The sequence below is a fragment of the Ovis aries genome, chromosome 23 (assembly GCF_016772045.2).
Source record: "Ovis aries strain OAR_USU_Benz2616 breed Rambouillet chromosome 23, ARS-UI_Ramb_v3.0, whole genome shotgun sequence".
Lineage (NCBI taxonomy): Eukaryota > Metazoa > Chordata > Mammalia > Artiodactyla > Bovidae > Ovis > Ovis aries.
Window position 1 is genome coordinate 26226965 of NC_056076.1, and position 21248 is coordinate 26248212.

The window sequence follows — 21248 nt, forward strand, 5'->3', positions numbered from 1 at the left end:
ATCCTACCGATTTTTCTTAAAGTAATATGAAAAGGGATGAATACTTTAAGAAGTGGACCATCCCCTGAAAGTATAAACAACAAGTACAGACAAGCTGTGGGGATACAAACAGTTGTGAAATAGTGAACGAGGGGCCAGGGGTAGTGGTGGAGGGACGGGCCAGTGTTGGCATTCTTACTTCTCTGTCTATAAACGTCTCATAATAAGTTAGTTTTATATTTCTATTAGCTAAACACATTTTCACTGGCCTTCTTAATAAAGATATTTGTGTGACTTTTTTTCGGGAATCATGAAAAGAGGAAAAAAGAATCCAAATTCATTGAGATTTACGAAAACATGGACTGAAAGAGCACTCCAGTGAGTGTTTTGATGTTTTTAAGAGCTGAGGGTACGTTCCACCTTTGATCTGGGGGCTCCACTTTGAATCAGCAATGCTGGCAAAGCAAGGAATATAGTTGCCTGATGGGCTGTAGGCAAGATCGTACCTGTCGTCTCTGGGAACCTTAGCTATGTGGTCTGACTCTCTGATTCAGATAAACTGGATGAGTGAGAAAGAGCTCAGAAATCAAAAAGATTCCCAACCTGGATATACTAAAGGGTTTTACATATATATACACACGCATACATGTACATATGTGTGTATGTATATACACGAAGGGAGAGAAAAGCAAAGATGATTTAAATATTCTAAAGTAATCTAATTTAGATGCAGCTCTCTTCATTTACATCCAAATGTTTATCACTCTGGATTACCTATTGTTGTTTAGTTGCTCGGGCATGTCCTACCCTTTGAGACCCCATGGACTGAAGCACACCTGGCTTCCCTGTCCTTCACCTTCTCCCAGAGCTTGCTCAAACTCATGTCCATCACCAACCATGAGTTGGTGATGCCATCCAACCATCTTGTCCTCTGTTGTCCCCTTCTCCTCCTATCTCCAATCTTTCCCAGCATCAGGGTCTTTTCTAATGAATTGGCTCTTCGTATCAACTTCAGCATCAGTCCTTTCAATGAATATTCAGGGTTGATTTCCTTTAGGAAATCTGGCTACCCACTCCAGGATTCTTGCCTGGGGAATTCCATGGACAGAGGAACCTTGCAGGCTCTAATCTGTGGGGTCTCAATGAGTTAAACAAGACTGAGTGACTCTTTTCTTTCTTCCACTAGTAAATCCCTAGGCTCTATTTTCATTACAGCAATTGAAATTACCTCTCAAAATATATGTGTGTATGTGTGTGTGTGTGTGTGTGTGTGTGTGTGTGTAACCAGATCACACTATTTCAAACCTTCTAATAATAGCGTAGAGAAGAAATATATCCATCTGTAAATCCTTACATGGCCCAGCCTCTGCTTACCAGTCTGACTTCATTTCATGCCACTTTCCCTGTCATCCACTGCTCTCCAGCTCATCTCACTGTCAACATAGCCAGACTAGCCAGCTTTCTCTAGTCATTAAGGTCTCAGTCCAGATGCTATTTCCGCAAGGAGGCCTTCTCTGGTCATTCAATCAAGAGACACCAGTCACAATCATAGCACCGTATTTAATTCTTTGTAGAGTACTCATTTCCATTTGCTATTATTATCTACACGTGTGGCAGACAGACTTCAGGGTACCCCCGTCATCTTCATTTGGTATTTACACTTTTGTATAGTCTCCTCAAGGGCTTCCCTGGTGGCTCAGTGGTAAAGAATTCACCTGCCAATGCAGGAAAGCCAGGTGTGATCCCTGGGGTTGGGAAGATCCCCTGGATGAGGAAATAGCAACCCAGTCAGTATTTTTGCCTGGGAAATCTCATGAACAGAGAAGCCTGGTGGGCTACAGTCCATGGGGTCAAAAGGGTCAGACACGACTTAGGAACTAAACAACATAAATAATCTCCTCCCTTTGAGTATGGGCAGGACCTTTGACTTGCTTCTAGCCAATGGAATGTGGCAAAAGTGATGGGATGTCACCTTTTATTGCAAAGGTGATGGAGTGTCGTCCTGGGATTAGGGTACATTATAAAGGATTCCATTTCCTTAGAAGACTCGCTTTAGAGACTATATCTTTGCTGGCTTTGAAGAAGAAGCTGTTGTGTTTATAGAAAGCCATGTGGCGAGGAACTGCAGAAGTTGCTAGCAGCTAATAAACCCCAGAGTTCTATACCTGCAAGAAAAAAATGCTGCCAACAACCACATGAGCTTGGAAAAACCCTGAGCTGGGCTTGGTCAGTACCTTGATTGCAGCTGTGTGAGACTCTAATCAGAGAACCCAGTTAAGCTGTGCTTGGACCTTTGAACCACAGAAATTATGAGATATTAAATGTGCATTGTTTGAGCTGCTAAGTGAGTGGTAATTTGTTACAAAGCAAGAGAATGCGAAGACGCCAGTTTGTTGTCTCTCTCCAGTGGGATATAAACTTCAGAATTCAGAAAAATACCTGTCACATAGTGTTTAAAAATATTTGTTGCAGATGGACTTCCCTGGTGGTCCAGTAGTTAAGAATCTGCCTGGCCTGCAGGGGACGTAGGTTTGATCCCCGGTCTAGGAAAACTCCACATGTTGCTAGGCAACTAAGCCATTGTTCCACAACTACTGAGCCCTTGGTCTGGAGCCCTCAAACCACAACTACTGAACAGATATGCAGCAACTACTGAAGCCTCTGAGCTCTACAGCCCCTGCTCCACAGCAAGGGAAGTTATGCAATGAGAAGCCCATGCCCCACAACTAGAGAGTAGCCCACACTTGCTGCAACTAGAGAAAAACCCTTGTGCAGCTAAAAAGACCCAGCGAAGACAAAAATTAAAATAAAATAATTAATAAGTAATTTTAAAACTACAAAAATATTTGTTGAGGAATGAATGAAACTAATTGGATTATGAAACATTTTAAATGGCAGAGAAATCACCATGGTAATTTAATATATGAATATTGAAAAAATGGACCAAAGTAGTGGGGAGGCAGTCATTATCACAGTGGTCAAAGTATGGGCTTTGAAGTTGAACAAACCTGGATTTCAGCACTAGGTCTGGTTAGACTGACTCCAAGCAAGTCATCTTACTTCTGATCTTTTGCCTTCTCTTCTCTTAAATGGTGATAACAGTACCTACATCATATATGAAGTAGATTATGACAAGGATTAAATAAAATATAGTATTTAAGGCCTCAAACGTGACATATCATAGACACACAAGAAAATTGTTCTCAGATAATTTTTAAATTATTTCTTAAAGCCAAACAGAAATTCTAGATATCATTTGCCCATGAAACCATCAGTGCATTACTTTGATAAGGATTTTGGAGTTGAAGAGAAGAAAGTCAGATTTGCTATAAAGAGGAAAGATAAGGGACTACTTCCTGAGTATGAAGCTATAATTTAGAAGAGCATAAACAGAAACCAAAACACAGTAAAGATTAGATTAAGATTTTAAACAACACAGGGACTTAAAATTATCATAAAAATATTTAACATTTAATGAGAGTGTGTAAAATGACAGTCACTCCACTCAGTGCTTTATGCATAATTTAATGTTAGCAACTTAGCAACTGAACAACGATAATGTTAGCAAAAACACTGGGTTAGAATGCTCACTTCACAAGAGAAAATAAAATAGAACTATTAAAAAATGTGAAGTATCCTGTTTTTCCTCAAATCTATATTTCCTGCCCCCCCCCCCCTTTTTTTTGCCCTATATCACAGAGAACTACATTTCCCAGGCTTCCTGCTCTCTGACTTCTGGGAGACATGGCCAATGGGAGGTCTTGGTGGAACATGGGAGGGCGGGAGAAAGGGAGAAAGTAGGTATATCTCTCCTCTTCTCTTTCTGCTTCCGGGGACATCTCCAGGAACCGCTGCTTCTTCTCATTAGTTCTAGCTCCTACCAGATGGGCTTCTCTTCAAGCTCTCAGCTCTATCTGGCATCTCTTCCATGGTTCTAGCTCCCACTAGGCTTCTAAATCCTTGAGAACCTTATCCCCTCCCTCCAGTCCCTCCAGCTATCAGGGAGGGAACTTCTTCAGCCATCAGGGAGGGAACTTCTTCCTATTGTTGTTAATCTTTAAATAGCCTTGTAGATGGACTTCTCAGATCTTTTATCATTTGAGTAACTTTCTACTTAATTTTCTTTATTCAGGAGACTTAAAGTGGTTTCTGTTTCCTGGCTTTATCCTATTGGATTTACATTTCAATAAAATTTAAACCTAAAATTCAAAAAGTCTTCCAAGCCTGTGCTCTTAACAATTAATCTATAATGTTGATATGGAAAGAAATCAACTCCTTCAAGGTCAGAAAAAATGAATATAATTTATGCAACTATTCATGATAGGACCATGATATAATTACATAGCATTTATGAAATAATATCTGAGACTCTCAAGAATGAATACTAGATTATTTAGCAAGTATTATAGTTCATTTACAAATAATACTACTTAATTTTTCAACAATAATCAAACATTTTATTTATATCCACAATATAATGCATATAATTTCATGTACAACACGAATTGGATTTTGGTGAATAAAAAACTTAAATATTTGAAAAAAAACCCTTCAGTGCTACAATTCTACAAAGTCTTAGTATTACTTCTCCTTATATGATATAAATATGTAAAATTGGAAACATCATATAGTCAATTGACACAGTTGACTCTTTCTTAGGGATGAGTTAAGTTCTGATAAAAGAAGACAAGGAAAATAAACTTACTTTCTATGATTCAGTGGGACTGCTACAGTCAAATTGATAAGAATATTTCAAGGCAAACTCTGTTTCATTGCTATACATATTTATAATTGGACTCGCAAATCTGCACTTGCATATACTTCTGTCTTTGTCTCATTTCTGCCTTGTTTGGCTGCTTGATTTCCTACTCTATCAGAAATTTCTTCTTTTATCTTTCTTAATATCCTAATCACCCACTCCAGTGTTCTTGCCTGGAGAATCCCAGGGATGGGGGAGCCTGGTGGGCTGCTGTCTATGGGGTCGCACAAGAGTCGGACATGACTGAAGCAGCTTAGCAGTAGCAGCAGCAATATCCTAATCATATTTATTTTAAAATTATTTACAGACTGCTCCTACATGTTCATCGTATCTAGAATAATTACTTTTCTGATTGTTGATTTGGTTTATTGTCTTTCTTACTGCCATGTTTGCTTAAGCATGGGTTTGTTTTGAAATTCTGATTTGTGAACTCACTAAAACACTTATTTACTCTCCCCCTTTCTCCTTATTGATGCTTTCGTGTTGTTTGCAGTTTTGAGAAGACTTGGAGGGCATCACATCAAATCAGGGCTTATATTCATGTTTTATGAATATTCTACTATTCTTGGCAACATGCTGCACTAGTTACTAAGCTAGGAGATGTGTCAGCCCAGTTACTGCCTGCAAAAGTGTGTCCATTCTTCCAAATTCCCTAGTGACTTTGTATAAGCTTTCACTCTAGGCAGTAGTCTGAACCTTTTAAGGCTCATTTAAAAAGTGGTGGGTATTTCCACTACAACGTCCAAACTTAGGCAATTAACTGGAACCCAGTATTCTACTTCATACTGAGTACTTCTAGCAGCAAAAGTTGTATATCTATAGTTTTAGTATTTATCTTCAAATTTTAGCGCACACACACACACACACCACACATCTTTTTTTCTAAGAAAGTCTAGAGTTATTTTGTAATTTCTATTCTTTTCCAAATTAAGGCAAGAACTCTACTGCAGCTTAGCTTTATTAGACTATGTCTAATAGTCTATCCATTAGACAATGTCCCTATTTCTGTTCACAATTGCATTTATCTATTTTATTTTTTAGCATGTTTGAGTATTTTTACTTTCCATTTTAAAGAGTATACTTTATATGGTTAGGAACATGACAGTGATAGATTGCAGAGTTCAAAGCATATGCTTATCTGGGACTTCTCTGGGGGTCCAGTGGTTAAGACTTTGCCTCCCAGTGCAGCAGGTTCGATCCCTTGTCGGGGGAGCTAAGATCCCACATGCCTTGGGGTCAAAATATCAAAACATGAAACAGAAACAATGTTGTAACAAATTCAATAAAGCTTTTAAAATGGTCCACATTTTTTTAATCTATTTTTTTTTAAAAAGCAAGCTTATTTTGCCATCATAATCACTGTCTAACTCTCCACCATTGTTATATTATTGCCAAGTTAAAAAGTATGAAGAAATTACCATGTTTCTACTGGTCTACATACAGATTGTCAAAGGAGTTTAGCATTTCAAATGAATAAGTGGAATGTCCTTTTAAATAAAGATTTATTTATATCTTTTAAAATATTTAAGAACATTTAAAAATAATGCTAATAGTATAACATTATTAAATGAAATGTTCAAAAGAAAAAAGTATTCACTACTCAATATTCTTCCTCTCCTTGATATGGCTAATTTGGTTTATATACAAATGTACCTAGAAAATTAGTGATATTCCTTCAATGTATTCATATTGGAAAACTACCCAATTATTATACATTGTTGGCCATATCTCTCAGTGTTTTAGGACTCCTCTGCAATTAATTTTAAAGCTTGTGCCAAAATTTCTGGTGTCAAATTTCTGTACTTTGAGGTGGATTGATTTTTAATAATGACCAAAAATCATTCAGAAAACAAGTTTCTGAATTAGTTCTTTAAGTTGAGTGATGCATTTTTAGATGTAAGGAAATATTTTAGAATAAAAATTATAGTCTCTCTTTTGACATAAATTGAGTCTACAAATAGTTTTAAAAGAAGTACTTTAAAAAATGCTCTATGCCAGGACTTCCCTGGTAGTCCAGTGGTTAGGACTCCATGCTTCCTCTGTGTGTGGGGGTGGGGGGGCAGGGGGGACGTGGGTTCCATCCCTGGTGGAAGAACTAGGCTCCCATGCTGCACCACATGGCCAAAAAAAAAAAAAAAATTCTATAATGTTCTATGCCATTATTCCAGCTTTCTGAAGCCATTTTTATGCAGACATTCATTAAATAGTGTGTGTGTGTGTGTGTGTGCTTGGTCGCTCAGACGTGTCTGACTCTCTGTGATCCCATGGACTGTAACCCGCCAGCCTCCTCTGTCCTTGGGATTTCCCAGGCAAGGACACTGGAGTGGTTTGCCATTACTCCCTCCAGGGGATCTTCCCGACCAGGGACTCCAACCTGAGTCTCCTGGTCTCCTGCATTGGCAGGCAGATTCCTTACCACTGAGACACCTGGGGAGCCCTATACCACCGTGATAACATCTGAGAGAAAGTGGAAATGAGATCATGTACGAAAGACACACTGGTATTCATTCTTATTATTCCTATCAGTATTAACTACAGTGCTTCTATTTTAGCTGACATGTTTTGAAAGAGATATAAAGCCGTTAGGACCATTTGTAGGAACTTACGTGCTGTTGGAGGTTTCAGTCAACATTTTTAAGGAAGAGCTGCTCATTTGTAACACCTAGGTCATATTTCAAGAGAATGTTTAGAATATATCAAAGTGTTAACCAGATTACCATGTTGATTTTCCATATTTTCTTTAGCAAGGATGAGTATCAAATATCTCTGTTTGAAAAGTGGAAAAACATAACAATAGTTGACACCTATGCACTCCCACTTACCTCCTGCTGTTATGAGAGTAAATGAGTTTTAAATGAGTAAAACAGAAGTAGAAATAAACCTGTAAGTGTGTAATCACTACTCTTACACAATAGCTACACATGCTTGTGGAATTTGATGTGTTTCTCATCATAGGAGGTCCGAGGGCATTGTTTCTGGTACCTGCTCTTTATGGGTTAGAAAACAGTGAGGAAGGTGTTTAAAATGTTTGGCTTCTCAGAACGCATCGAGAGGAGACTATCTTTCTCTAGTACTGAGGTCACTTCTCACCTAAATGTTTGGCTTGTCTCCACACCCATGAAATCTCATTTTCTCTGCTGGCACTGCCAATTTAAATTTATTTTATGTGTGATATAGACAGATATATGCCAGGTGCTGGACTGAGTCCATTAAGACTTCACAGAGGAAGGGAGGTTGTTTTAACTACTTAAATGGTAGTTGGCAGCTCTGATTCTTGACCCTAGCTTGGTAAAAAGCCTGGGCTCCACATTTATAATGCAGATATGGCGACTGAATAAAGGTTAAGTATGTTGTATGTGTTTTTTTATACTGACTCAACCATAAATATCTGTCATACCTAACCCTAGACTAGACATAAAATCTTAGAAGTCTGTGATTCTCAGAGGATGATAAGCAATTGGGACAATTTTCTCTTCTTCAGATAAATTCCATATCAAGTAGACCCTGAAGCCAACTCTAAAAGAAGAAAAAGAAATAAAAAACAGTACAGTCAATCCCAAGGATGACGTCTGTAAAACATCAGCTTGGAATCCCCAACACAATCCCACAATGTCAGAAACGCACTGTGGTAACACCATTACATCAGCTCTCTGAGAATAAGTAATCAAGGAGATCAATGCTGGCTCTTTCTGCAAACATATCCTTTGTGTGAGCAGTGATTCAAGAACATGAAGAAAGAAAAGTACATATCTTGAAAAATGCAGACACTTGCACCATTCTTCTGAAAATACTTCCCTAGAATTCTCCAGAAGTTGTGATGTTGCAATAAAAATAAAACCAGGAAAAGAATATGTATGTATAGCTGAGTCACTTTGCTGTACAGTAGTAAAGCAATGGCACCCCACTCCAGCACTCTTGCCTGGAAAATCCCATGGGTGGAGGAGCCTGGTAGGCTGCAGTCCATGGGGTCCCTAAGAGTTGGACACGACTGAGTGACTTCCCTTTCACTTTTCACTTTCATGCATTGGAGAAGGAAATGACAACCCACTCCAGTGTTCTTGCCTGGAGAATCCCAGGGACGGGGAGCCTGATGGGCTGCCGTCTATGGGGTCGCACAGAGTCGGACACGACTAAAGCGACTTAGCAGCAATAATTAACACAACATTGTAATTCAACTATACTTAAATTTAAAAATTTTAATGGAAAAAAATACCCTGGGCTCCATACAACTTAACTAGTTTTTGATACACAAACTAGTTTCTTAGACATTTTTTTTTCTGTCATGAGCAAGAGAAAAACCAAGACATGTTCCTCAGTTGCTTCATCTTAAAGATGGATAAATCAATGATTTATTTAGAAGAGCTATCTCTCTCCCAAGACAGGGATGATGACACGTATTATCAATGCTGTGATAGCACCTCTTTGTATTCCATATTCTATGCATTTTCTGAGGGAGTTAATTTCATGGACTATTTCCAAGTGGCTGAATTCTCATCCTCATCGCTCCTTAGGGCATGCAAAACAAACAATAGTCCATAAAGGTGTATTTAAAATCTTAATGAACTGTCAATTTTATATATTATTATGATGGCAAAGATTCATAATTTCTGTAATTCATAGTCTACAATCTTGTTTCTTTCACAAAATCCTAGAGTTCTTTATTTCTTTCCAGGGCTAGCAGGCAAGGCTCATCCCTGTGAGCTGTCTTCCAGCTTTCTGAATGTGTTTGTTAAGTACTGGAGAAGAATCTCAGCTAACCTCCCAGGCTAACAAGCATCTCTCTGCTTGCAATTCTTGCTGCTTTTGCCTCTGACAAAGGTGGTCAAGATCTCTTTACTTCCTGCTTTCTAATCAGATTGTAGTAGTTGGTTGATTAATCTGGTGTTTCTCTGAGGCACAGCTGTCAGCAAAATTTACCCAATCTGAGCCATCTTTTCTCTGAGGGTAGCCCTTTTATCTCCTCCTTCTTGTCTTCATTGGTTCTTTCTCTTTAATGTGGACCATTTGTTAAGTCTTTGTTGAATTTGATATAATATTGCTTCTGTTATTTATGTTTCTGCTTTTTTGGCTGCAAGGCAGGTAGGATCTTAGCTCCCTGACCAGGGATCAAACCCTCACCTCCTGTTGTTTAAATTGAAATTGTGAAGGTCGCTCAGTCGTGGCTGACTCTTTGTGACCCCATGGACTATATGGAGTGGGTAGCCTATCCCTTCTCCAGGGGCTCTTCCCAACCCAGGAATCGAATCAGGGTCTCTTGCATCGTAGGTGGATTCTTTACCAACTGAGCTAAAGTCAAAACCACTGAACTGCCATGGAAGTCCCTGTTTTCTCTTTCCTAATTAGAGCAATCTCTAACAGATCTTCGGACATTTGGTATAAAATAAAATAATGTTTAAGTTTTGAAGTGCTTTCTGATGACTTTTTAGGAACTTTTACCAATAAACATAAAAGACTCAAGCCAGGTTTTTTTGTTTGTTTTTTACTCTCTTAACATAGGTGTCTTTTTGAAAGTTTGATTTACATGAGTTCCTATTTTGGCCTTCATTCAATCCCTTACCAATTAACCTATAGTTCACTTCATTCTAAACATGTCTTTTTTGTGTTTAAAGTTTCACCCTTCTTAAAACAACTCAGGGATATATAAAATGCTGTGCTTGATCAGGTAGAATGGATTAAAGAAGGGAGTGCTCTAGATGTTGGCAATGAAGACTGTCATTATTTGGCAAAGTACAATTTGAGATTCAGCAGTTTCCTTTCCAGTTTAAGAAGCCACGTCCCAAAAGACAAGTCAAATCATGAGTGCAAAAGAGATGAGAGACTATTATGTAAGAAATTAAATGTATGTTAGGAACCCTGAAGAGAGACCCCATTTTTCTCATTTGTTAGACTCTACTGTCAGATAGACTATTACTGTAGATCTTTCACTTTCCTATGATCATTTTACTTCATGTATTATTGCATCCTGGGCCTTTACAGATTACACTGCTGCTTGGCAATTTGCATGTGGTTCTGGTCTTCAGAAACATGGTTCCTGAATCTGTGTGTTTTTCCACTTCCTACTGCCCTCAGTCCTGCCATATTTCTTCAACAACGTGTGTGCCTGTTCAGTTGTATCCAACTCTTTGCGACCCCATGGACTGTAGCCCACGAGGCTCCTCCTATCTGTGGGATTTTCTAGGCAAGAAAACTGGAATGGGTTGCCATTTCCTCCTCCAGGGGATCTCCCTGATCCAGGGATCAAGCCCACATCTCTTGCATCTCCTGCATTGCAGGCAGATTCTGAACCATTGAGCCACCGTAAGACTAGCCAAAGCTAGCCAAGACCACGAGGCTCAAGGTATCACTGCTGTTCCTTACTAGAATAGCCTTCTCAGGGATGTTAGATTACCTTCATTTCCAGTCCTTTTCTGAAGCTTGTATCTCAAAAACCTGATGCTGACTTCGAATAATCCATTATTAGCCCAGTATTGTGTTCAGACTCTGATAAGTGTCCCACATGCCGTATGCAAGAACAGGCCAGTAACTGTTCAAGTTTTCTAAGTGTGCATTTGAATCTTACAGAGCATTTTCATATCCAAAGTATTTCTTATTTAATCCTCAAAAAATCTCTGTGGGTTGGATAATATCCACACATTACAGATACTTAGCCAGATTCAAGACTGGCAAATAGCCATTTCAGACTCTTACCTTCATCTTCCATTCCAGTGCAAGTGGAATTCTTTTTTTGTTTGGTTTGTTTCTTTATTATCCAAGATATCTTTACTTAGCACATTCTTCAAAGGCCAAGAAAAATGTAGGAAAGAGAGGAAAAGGGCTTTTCCAATAAGTGCAAATTTAGAATGCTGTTAGTATGAAAACATAGATATGTTGAAAACATATTCACTATCCCTTTTTTTAAGACCATAATTTATTTGTATTTATTTTCTAAAGTTTTATTTACTGACACCCACATGTGGCCTTTCTCTAGGTGCGGTGCTCAGGCTTCTCGTCGCAATAGCTTCTCTTGTCCTGGAGCACGAGTTCTAGCACACAGGCTTCTGTAGGTGCGGAACATGGGCTCAGTTGCCCTGCGGCATGTGGGATCTCCCCAGACTAGGGATCGAACCCCTGTCCCCTGTGTTGGCAGGTGGATTCTTAACCACTGGATCACCAGGGAAGTCCCGCCATCCCTTTTAAAAGCATTATTGGAGAGCTTTTTATCATACCCTGAAGACCCCCACGGTGCGTGGCCAATGTCTGATATGAGGAGAGAGCTCAAGGAACAAGCCAGGAAGGCTGCTATAGTTCTCCGCTCAGAGAAAGTGTGATGTCAATTCCATCTGCCCCATGGGTGGGTGATTGAAGCCCTGGCTCGGTTTTGTGGGGTTTCCCCATCCTGCAGTTCTTGAGCAGGCATACAGTGCTAAAGATAACAAGTGACTCCATCTTCTGTTCATGTCCATGCTTCGTGTGCCAAGTTTAAATAAGGAAGTCTTACCTGGCTAACCACAATGACCAGAGTGTAGCATTCCTACCCCTCTGAGCTCACATACCAAGTCTGGTTTCCAGTTTGCTAGATTCTCCTGGAAGTGAGTTATCTGAATTAATGAGTTATAATGCTTTGGGTTTATCAAATGTATTCAAGTCAGTTGTAATGAGGTATTTTAGAAGTCGACTCAGTCCATAGTTGTACTGCCTAAGGACAGTGAGGAAGTCAAAGTGAAGAAAACTTGGTGGTTTTCAAAATGCACTGCTTACAGAGCCTCACACTTAGAGATAACTGAAATATAAATGACACATACATACATTATTGTCCACTGCCTCCAGCAGATACCAGCATGTCTTCAGAGACTTTATGAAGACACTAGAGGTTTTAGGGCTGCAATTCTATAGCCTTAGTGTTTGCCATACTCTCCCATGAAACATTTAAAACCTGCATTTGTAGAACACGCCAGAGTTGATTCAGATAATTAAAGTAGTTTTTAACTATCAAAGTCCGCTAGATGTCCATCAGCAGATGAATGGATAAGAAAGCTGTGGTACATATACACAATAGAGTATTACTCAACCATTAAAAAGAATACATTTGAATCAGTTCTAATGAGGTGGATGAAACTGGAGCTGATTATACAGAGTGAAGTAAGCCAGAAAGAAAAACACCAATACAGTATACTAACGCATATATATGGAATTTAGAAAGATGGTAACAATAACCCTTGGAGAAGGCAATGGCACCGCACTCCAGTACTCTTGCCTGGAAAAGCCCATGGATGGAGGAGCCTGGTAGGCTGCAGTCCGTGGGATCGCTGAGGGTCGGACTCAACTGAGTGACTTCACTTTCACTTTTCACTTTCATGCATTGGAGAAGGAAATGGCAACCCACTCCAGTGTTCTTGCCTGGAGAATCCCAGGGGTGGGGGAGCCTGGTGGGCTGCCATCTATAGGGTTGCACAGAGTCGGACACGACTAAAGTGACTTAGCAGCAGCAGCAGCACGGGGGGCGCTCTGCAGAGAGAGGCAGTGGAACTTCCCTCAGCAAAGCCGAGGGGTCCCCAGGAGAGGTGAGCCTGCTGTCTGCCAACCCAGCCCCTCTGCGAAAGACAGACAATCAGACACGACAGGGGTTCAGTCTAAGCAGTTCCGCTTCAGTGCCACAAACTCTTGGTTTATATAGGCAAGCAAGGGGGTTTTGCCAGGGACTTTCTATAGTTGCACCAATCACATTAAAGGTCAAATCGTAATATGCCATAGTTGCACCAATCACGTTAAAGGTCGAATCTTCATGCGCCTTCATTGTAACAGGAGTCTATGTGATCGCAGGCTGTCCACCTGCACGGAAATCAAGAGAGCCAATCAAAAACTGTAACATAGACCACGCCCCTATCTCTTCCGCCAGGTGCCATCTTAGTTTCCGCTGGCAAAGCTAACCCATCTTTTTAAGGTTTCCCATCTAGGGCCCCGCACAGCAGCAACGATAACCCTGTATTCGAGACAGCAAAAGAGACACAGATGTATAGAACAGTCTTTTGGACTCTGTGGGAGAGGGAGAGGGTGGGACGATTTGGGAGAATGGCATTGAAACATGTATAATATCATATAAGAAACGAATCGCCAGTCTAGGTTCAATGCACGATACAGGATGCTTGGGGCTGGTGCACTGGATGACCCAGAGGGATGGAACGGGGGAGGGAGAAGAGAGGGGGGTTCAGGATGGAGAACACGTGTACACCTGTGGCGGATTCATGTTGATGTATGGCAAAACCAATACAATATTGTAAAATAATTAGCCTCCAATTAAAATACATTTAAATTTAAAAAAAAACTATCAAAGTCTGTTGATTTCTGTTTGAAGGAAAAGGAGAAATTTAAAACAAAACCGAAAAGCAAAGACATCTTAGGGGATTTAAAACAAAACCAAAAAGCAAAGACTAAGATTAGGGGATTTAGCTCTATTCTTTTCCCTTGCAGTCCTGTCTGCATAGCAGTTCTTACTGCTAGAAACCATCCCATTCACCTGTCATATATACTCCATGAGAGTATAAATATTCTTTTATTTTGCATTAAATAAACATTGAATGAATAAAAAACTACTTCAGAGGACACTTTTATCTACCCTACTCTATGTATTAAAACATTGAGACCCAGTACATTTAAGTGATTTAAGAATTTTCACAATTAGCAATGAATGAATCTGGATAAAGAAACATCTCTTTTCTGTGTGTTGGTTACTTTCAAGTGGTCACCTACTCAAATACATTCACCCGAATAGTACTTATTGATTGTCAGTCTATCAGGCACCTCATAAAGAAAATGAAATAACATTGTTCTTGCTGCAAGGAATTTATTATCTCATAAGAACAATAAAGCCAATCTACTGAAAGTACTCCTTCAAATGATTGCTCTTCCAATGTTAATTAAACAACTGAATCTTTGGCAAATCCATCAATGACACAGCACAGAACTTGGTTCAACACACTTTGGTAAAAAGTCAGTTATATTGTACAGTGTATAAATACTTTTTACCAAATGCACCTACCTATATGTCTATCATATAAGATATTGTTTTGGATCCTATGGACATATGGTTAGTCTATGACTTTTTGTCTGGAATTACCAGATGGGACTTTTTGTAGGTTCTGACACTGTACCATCTTTTGCCACACAATTCATTGATCCCCTAATGACTACCTTGATGAAAGGTGAGGAGGAGAGTGGAATAAACAATGGTTTAAGTTTCCTTTTCTAGGCCCTTAACCAGAGCCTGAATTTGCCAGTCTAATTACCTGAGGAATATACTTGTTAACATAGGGCAGGCATAATTTCCATGTTGTCAGCAGAACTCTGATGGTATCAAAATAAATGAGTCATGTAATTTGAGCTTTTGAAAGTAGGGTTTGAGAAACCAGAAAGAAGGTTTTCAAGATAGGCAGAGGGTAACATGGTGAGGCCTGGTGGGCCTGAGTGGGGGCTTCCCTCTCCACCACACAGAGTAATTGCATAGACTAGGACCTACATCTGGAGCATTAAAGCAAGGGAAGAATTCCCTTTCCTTGGTCAATATTCTGATGCACCATGAAACAAACACCTCTACTGTGAATCTTGCAGTCTCACACAGATCAAAGATTTCAGGAGGAGGTGTTGCTGAACAGTTTCATTGCTCAAGGCTAATTATTCATAGGAGAATCCACCCAGGAAAGTTGCTAAACTGGTTTGCTGGCTGTTTGGTGGAGAGTTTTAAAGAGACATTGCTACATTTGAACAGAGAACTTTATTTTATGTAAAAATTATACATGGAGAGAAGAGAGAAAGGACAAGTAGCTATGACAAAATAAATGGGACTTCTTTTAATTTCCAATCTTTAAAACTATATTTAAAAATGAACTAAAGAGCATGACTTAATTGTTGATCAAACATTCCACTAAAAGGGCATGTTTAAAGTTTCTTTGTGTTTTTAAGATGTGAATACAAGGAGAAAAGTTGGAAATATGCCATGTATTACTGTGGGAAGATCGTGATAAAATATTACTCATTGAAGTTCTGTTTAGAGACTCTACATACAGGCCTATGCACATACTAACCCCAAACAACCTTTCTTATATTGTAAAAACCAAAGAATATGCATACTTGATTCCTTCATCATTATTCTTTTTAGAATAAAAATTTTAAGGCAACCAAGAGTTTGGCGGTATATCCTTTTTACAACTACCATTTTCACATAGTTTCCTAGGAACTTGAGCAGAAATTCTGTGTCCCCAGGTACCTCTTCCCTGTATCTTAAAGGGAGAAATATAATTTTAAAAATACAACTAAGAGTTAACAATTTGACTTGATTAATTAATTTATTTAACATACAGAAGTCAATTTTATTTCTATACAATAGCGATGAACACAGGGACTCATCAAAATTAAAAATACAATCAAAATTAAAAATAAATTAAAATTTATTTCATCAAAATTAAAAATACAATTCCATTTATAGCTGCTCAAAAGAAAAAACAAAACATTTATGCTTAAATCAGCCAAAACACATATAAAGCTTGTCTGCTGAAACCTACAAAATATTGCTGAAAGTAATCAAAGAAGAAACAACTAAATGGAGATTGCATTTATGTTCATGAATTGGAAGATTGCAACACAGCAAAGATGTGAATGCAATTTCTGATCTGATTTAAAGACCTTGGCTTATTCCTGTTGTAGCCACATGTTCCGGTTCCTGGCCAATGCACCGCGTTGTAGCCACGCGTTCCCGGAAACAAACTCACTCAGAAGGACTATGCAGATAGTGGAGTGCAGTTTATTACACAGGCAGGCCCAAGGCAGAGTCTCCTCTTAGCCAAGGACCCCAACCAGCATTTGTGAAAATCTTTTATATCCCATGAGTATGTGTCTGAACCAACCACTCCAAATTCCTTGAGACTTACATAAACCAAGGAAAATACAATCCCAATAACCTCATCTTTCACGTGCTATGTGCTCATGTGCTCAAACAGTCAAACAATTAGCCAATAATCAATAAACCTGAGGTTACACTCCGACTGATACAGAAAAATTTATGGCCTGTCTGGAGGAAGGGGTGATTAGTGTTTGTTTTCTCTTAGGCAATGAGTAACCTAGGCACGATCTTCAAGGTTCCCCTGTCTCGGGGTGGGGGGGGGGGGGGGGGGGGGGGGGGGGGGGGGGGCGGATCTTATCCTTCTGTTGTTTCCATAGGCACTAAACACGGAGTTCAGAGTCCATTGGAAAGGTGGCCAAGCATGATCAGCATGAACAGGCCTAAGATGGAGTCCAGGCCCTATGAATTCCTTCTTCAGTCCCTCTCCAACAGGATTGGCTGCTTCCTCTTGGTCTTCATAGCTCATGATGTCTTTTTTGTCAGTGTCAAGTGTCCAGCATAGAGCCTGAACGAGGAGGGGTCTAGCAAGTGGTTTGTTGAATGAATTACTAGCTACATCTAAGGCTGTCTTGAGTTGGGTTTAGTGCATGAATATCTCTATATGTTTCTATTTATAATGTTTTACAAATATGCATTCTACTGAACATGGCTATGAAGCCTATGACAGAGTGAGAAATAAACTGAGTTGAGTGATCTAAAAAGGACTTCACGTTACAATACTGGCAATTTCAGATTTAGATATGTAAACAGGTTTCTTTTTTAACATACTTAGACATTGTCATAGACTCAAGTAGGAAGGCAACAATTTTTTGTAATCCAGTACATCAAGACACTATACTTTGCATAAATATTATTACATTTAATTGTCACAATGAGTCTGTGAGATATTATTCTGCCAAGTTTACAGAGATAAAGAAACTGAGGTTGAGAGAAACTCTTTCATTAGTAAAAATACTGTTCAAGCTTAGATCTTTCTGACTCTAAAGACAGTGCCCTTTAAACAAACTAGTTAGCATTTTTAGTGATTCACATCTTAGTACGAATTATTTTATTCAGATATATTTCCTGAATATAACATATCAATCTCCCTGAGAAAGGGGAGGTTTGAAGAAAGGGAAGAGAGGTGAACAGTTTTAAAGAAGGAAGTAAGAATAGAAATCTGGGGTACTTGGTGATGCTTTGTAAAGAGAGCACTATAACTTAGCCACCAGTTGTGAAGAACTGACTCACTGGAAAAGACCCTAATGCTGGGAAAGATTGAAGGCAGGAGGAGACGGGGATGGCAGAGGATGAGATGGTTGGATAGCATCACCAACTCAATGGACATGAGTTTGTAAACTCTGGGAGTTGGTGATGGACAGGGAGGCCTGGCGTGCTGCAGTCCATGGGGTCGCAAAGAGTCGGACATGACTGAGCGACTGAGCTGAGCTGAACTGTAAAGAGAGAATGACGTTTCAAGATGCTTGGTATGCTTGTGATTCTATTGAGGTTAAAGAGGGCATCTTGTGGGAAAGAAAGGAAACACTGAGGGGAAGAAAGACATTCTTTTACAATTTTGCCATATTTTATTTTAATAGTGGGAAACAGATCAGCACATCTTCAAATAGGGAAGTGATGCTAAATGCATCCTTGTTTGGGAACTTATTCCTAATTTATATTAGTTAACTTAAACAAGTGTATATTTTCTTTTCTAAAATTCATTTCATCTGTTCATTCTTTAGTTAGAGCTTACATGAGGAAGTAAATGATGATTAAGAAGAATATGAGTGGGAAAAAAATGTCAAGTTTGGAACAGAGGACTGAAGTTTTCTTTGCATGGGACCAAGGGCAAGCTGTAGGTCTACTTCAACTCTAGTAACTTGGCTTTTCGAAATGAGAAAGGCAGATTCACTCACTCATTCAGGAAGCCTAATGGGGCACAATATAAAGCCGAGATCTCTTTTATGCACATGTGTTTATGAACAAGCAGTTGTAAGGAATGGATAAAGATGTGGCGTATGTATACAATGAAACATTACTCAGCCATTAAAAAGGAGTGAAATTGTGCCATTTGCAGAGGCATGGATGGATCTACAAATTGTCGTACAGAGTAAAGCAAGTCAGAAAGAAGAAAATAAATACTATATATTAATGCATATATATGGAATCTAGAAAAATGATATGAACAAACCTATTTGCAAGGCAGAAATAAAGATGCAGTTGTAGGGAACAAATGTATGGATACCAAGAAGGGAAGGGCGTGTGTAGCATAAATGAGGAGACTGGGATTGACATATATACACCACTATGTAAAATAACTAATGAGGGCCTGGCGCTTCCCAGGTGGCACTAGTGGTAAAGAATCTGCCTGCCAATGCAGGAGATGCAAGAAACTCCAGTTCAATCCTTGGGCTGGGAAGATCCCTTGGAGTAGGGAATGGTACCCCATTCCAATATTCTTGCTTAGAAAATTCCATGGACAGAAGAGCCTGTTGGTCTACAGACCATAAGGCTACAAAGAGTCAGATATGACTGAGCAACTGAGCACACAATGAGAACCTACTTTATAGCACAGGGAACTCTAGCCAATGCTCTGTGGTGACCTAAATGGGGAGGCAATCCAAAAGAGGAAATATATGTGTATATATGGATAATTCAGTTTGCTGTACAGCAGAAACTAACATAACATTGTAAAGCAATATACTTTAATAAAAATTTTTTTTAAAAAAAGGAAGTGGTTTTAAGCACCACTCATTACTCAGTAAGTTTTTCTGTCTCTGTAGAACAAATCATAACATAGAAACTACAAATATATGCCAAATTAAAAAAAAAAAAAAACTGATGATACTTGAAGACATTCCATCACATGTTACAAACACCAATGGTTAAAAGTCCTGGAAGAAGAGCCTTCCTGGATTCAACTAAGGCTCTAACACTTACTGGTTGTATGACTTCAAGCAAGTTACTAAACATTTCCAAGCCTCAAGTACCTCATCTGTAACACAGGATGATTATTTTACCAAAGTTGTGAGATTCTTATTAGAAGATTAAAGAGGATGGCCCATGTACTATGCTCCATGTAGTGCTTAGCATGTATTGAGCTCTCAGTAAATATTGCCTTCTTTGCCCAGAAATGAATTTTGAGGATTTAAATTATCTTTAGTGCTTTCCAGGTGGCACCAGTGGTAAAGAACTTGCCTGCCAATGCAGGTCAGATATGAGATGGAAGGTTCAATCCCTGGGAAGATCCCCAGAAGGAAGGTATGGCAATCCACTCCATATTCTTGCCTTCAGACTCTCATGGACAGAAGAGGCTGGAGGGTTACTGTCCATAGTTCTGTGTGTGTGTGTGTGTGTGTGTGCGCATGTGTGTGTGTGTGTGCGTGTGATCACGGGCGAGCATGTGTGCTAAGTGGCTTCAGTCGTGTCCAACTCTGTGCGACCCTACGGACCATAGCCGACCATCCTCCTCTGTCCATAGGATTCTCCAGGCAAGAATCCTGGAGTGGGTTGCGTGCCCTCCTTCAGGGGCTCGTCCCCACCCAGGAATCAAACCCACACCATGTCTCTTAAGTCTAACCTGCATCGGCAGGCGAGTTCTTTACAACCAGCACCACCGGGAAAGCCCCTCAGTAGTTCTAACTTCCCCTCCAGTTTCAGTTTCAGTTTAAAATCCAGAGTTTAAACTGAAACCTACGCTAACTTTTAGGACAAATTTGATGGCAAAACATGGATAGTTTAGTTTGGAGATAAATTAGAATTGACCAAATAGGAACCACTTTCCAACCTTCTATGATTCTTATACACACACAGTGAATGGAAATTCACTTGTTCGCTCTATTTCTCCTTCAGAGGAGGAATAAGACAGGTTTTGTCCATAGAGTTAGACTTGAAAGTGAAAGTTTCTCAGTCGTGTCCAACTCTTTGCGACCTCATGGACTATACAGTTTATGGAATTCTCCAGGCCAGAATATTGGAAACAGTAGCCTTTCCCTTCTCCAGGGAATCTTCCCAACCCAGGGATCAAACCCAGGTCGCCCACATTGCAGTCAGGCTTGTTACCAACTGAGCTATCAGGGAAGCCCCAGAACTAGGCTTAAATGTACTTCATTCCAGATGGCCGAAGACTGAGAAATTCTAATAAAGGGAAGAAATTATCCCCCAAAGAATTAATATCCAGAGATACTGCAGTTGACCTTAATATAGGCTCCTGTTAATAGAACAAATATGAGTTTTTAAATCTACAGGAAATGTGAAAATCACCTTTCCATGTTTACTCCTCTTCTAAAATATACCAGAAAGTTCTCTGCCCTGGGGCCCTCTGCACATGCACTTCTGGCATGAGAAGACCCCCAAGAGAAGAGAAAATCATGAAGACTTGTGCTCTGCTAAAGATTTTATAATTTCCAGTCAAATTTGTGTCATTCTCAATCCAGCAAACACTAAATGGGTCTGAGACTCTACCCACCTATCCCATTTAAATGCAGTATTTACAAGTCTTCAACAACTATTAAAAGGTATTTTAATAGACTAATTTTGTTACATGATGCCAAGTATATTGTTTCAATTGTTGCTGCTAGTTTGGAATGTAATGTTTTATTTATTTTTGCTGTCTCTTTAATTGCCATGTACATTATTCAGAAGTTTCATTGCTTCAAA

General features: G+C 39.4%; 1 protein-coding gene across 1 annotated transcript in view; it reads left to right on the forward strand.

Moving 5' to 3' along the window:
* The window catches only part of DSC1 (desmocollin 1), a 357493-nt gene that overhangs the window by 232992 nt on the left and 103253 nt on the right, over positions 1 to 21248 (forward strand). The gene's annotated exons all lie outside the window — the stretch shown is intronic.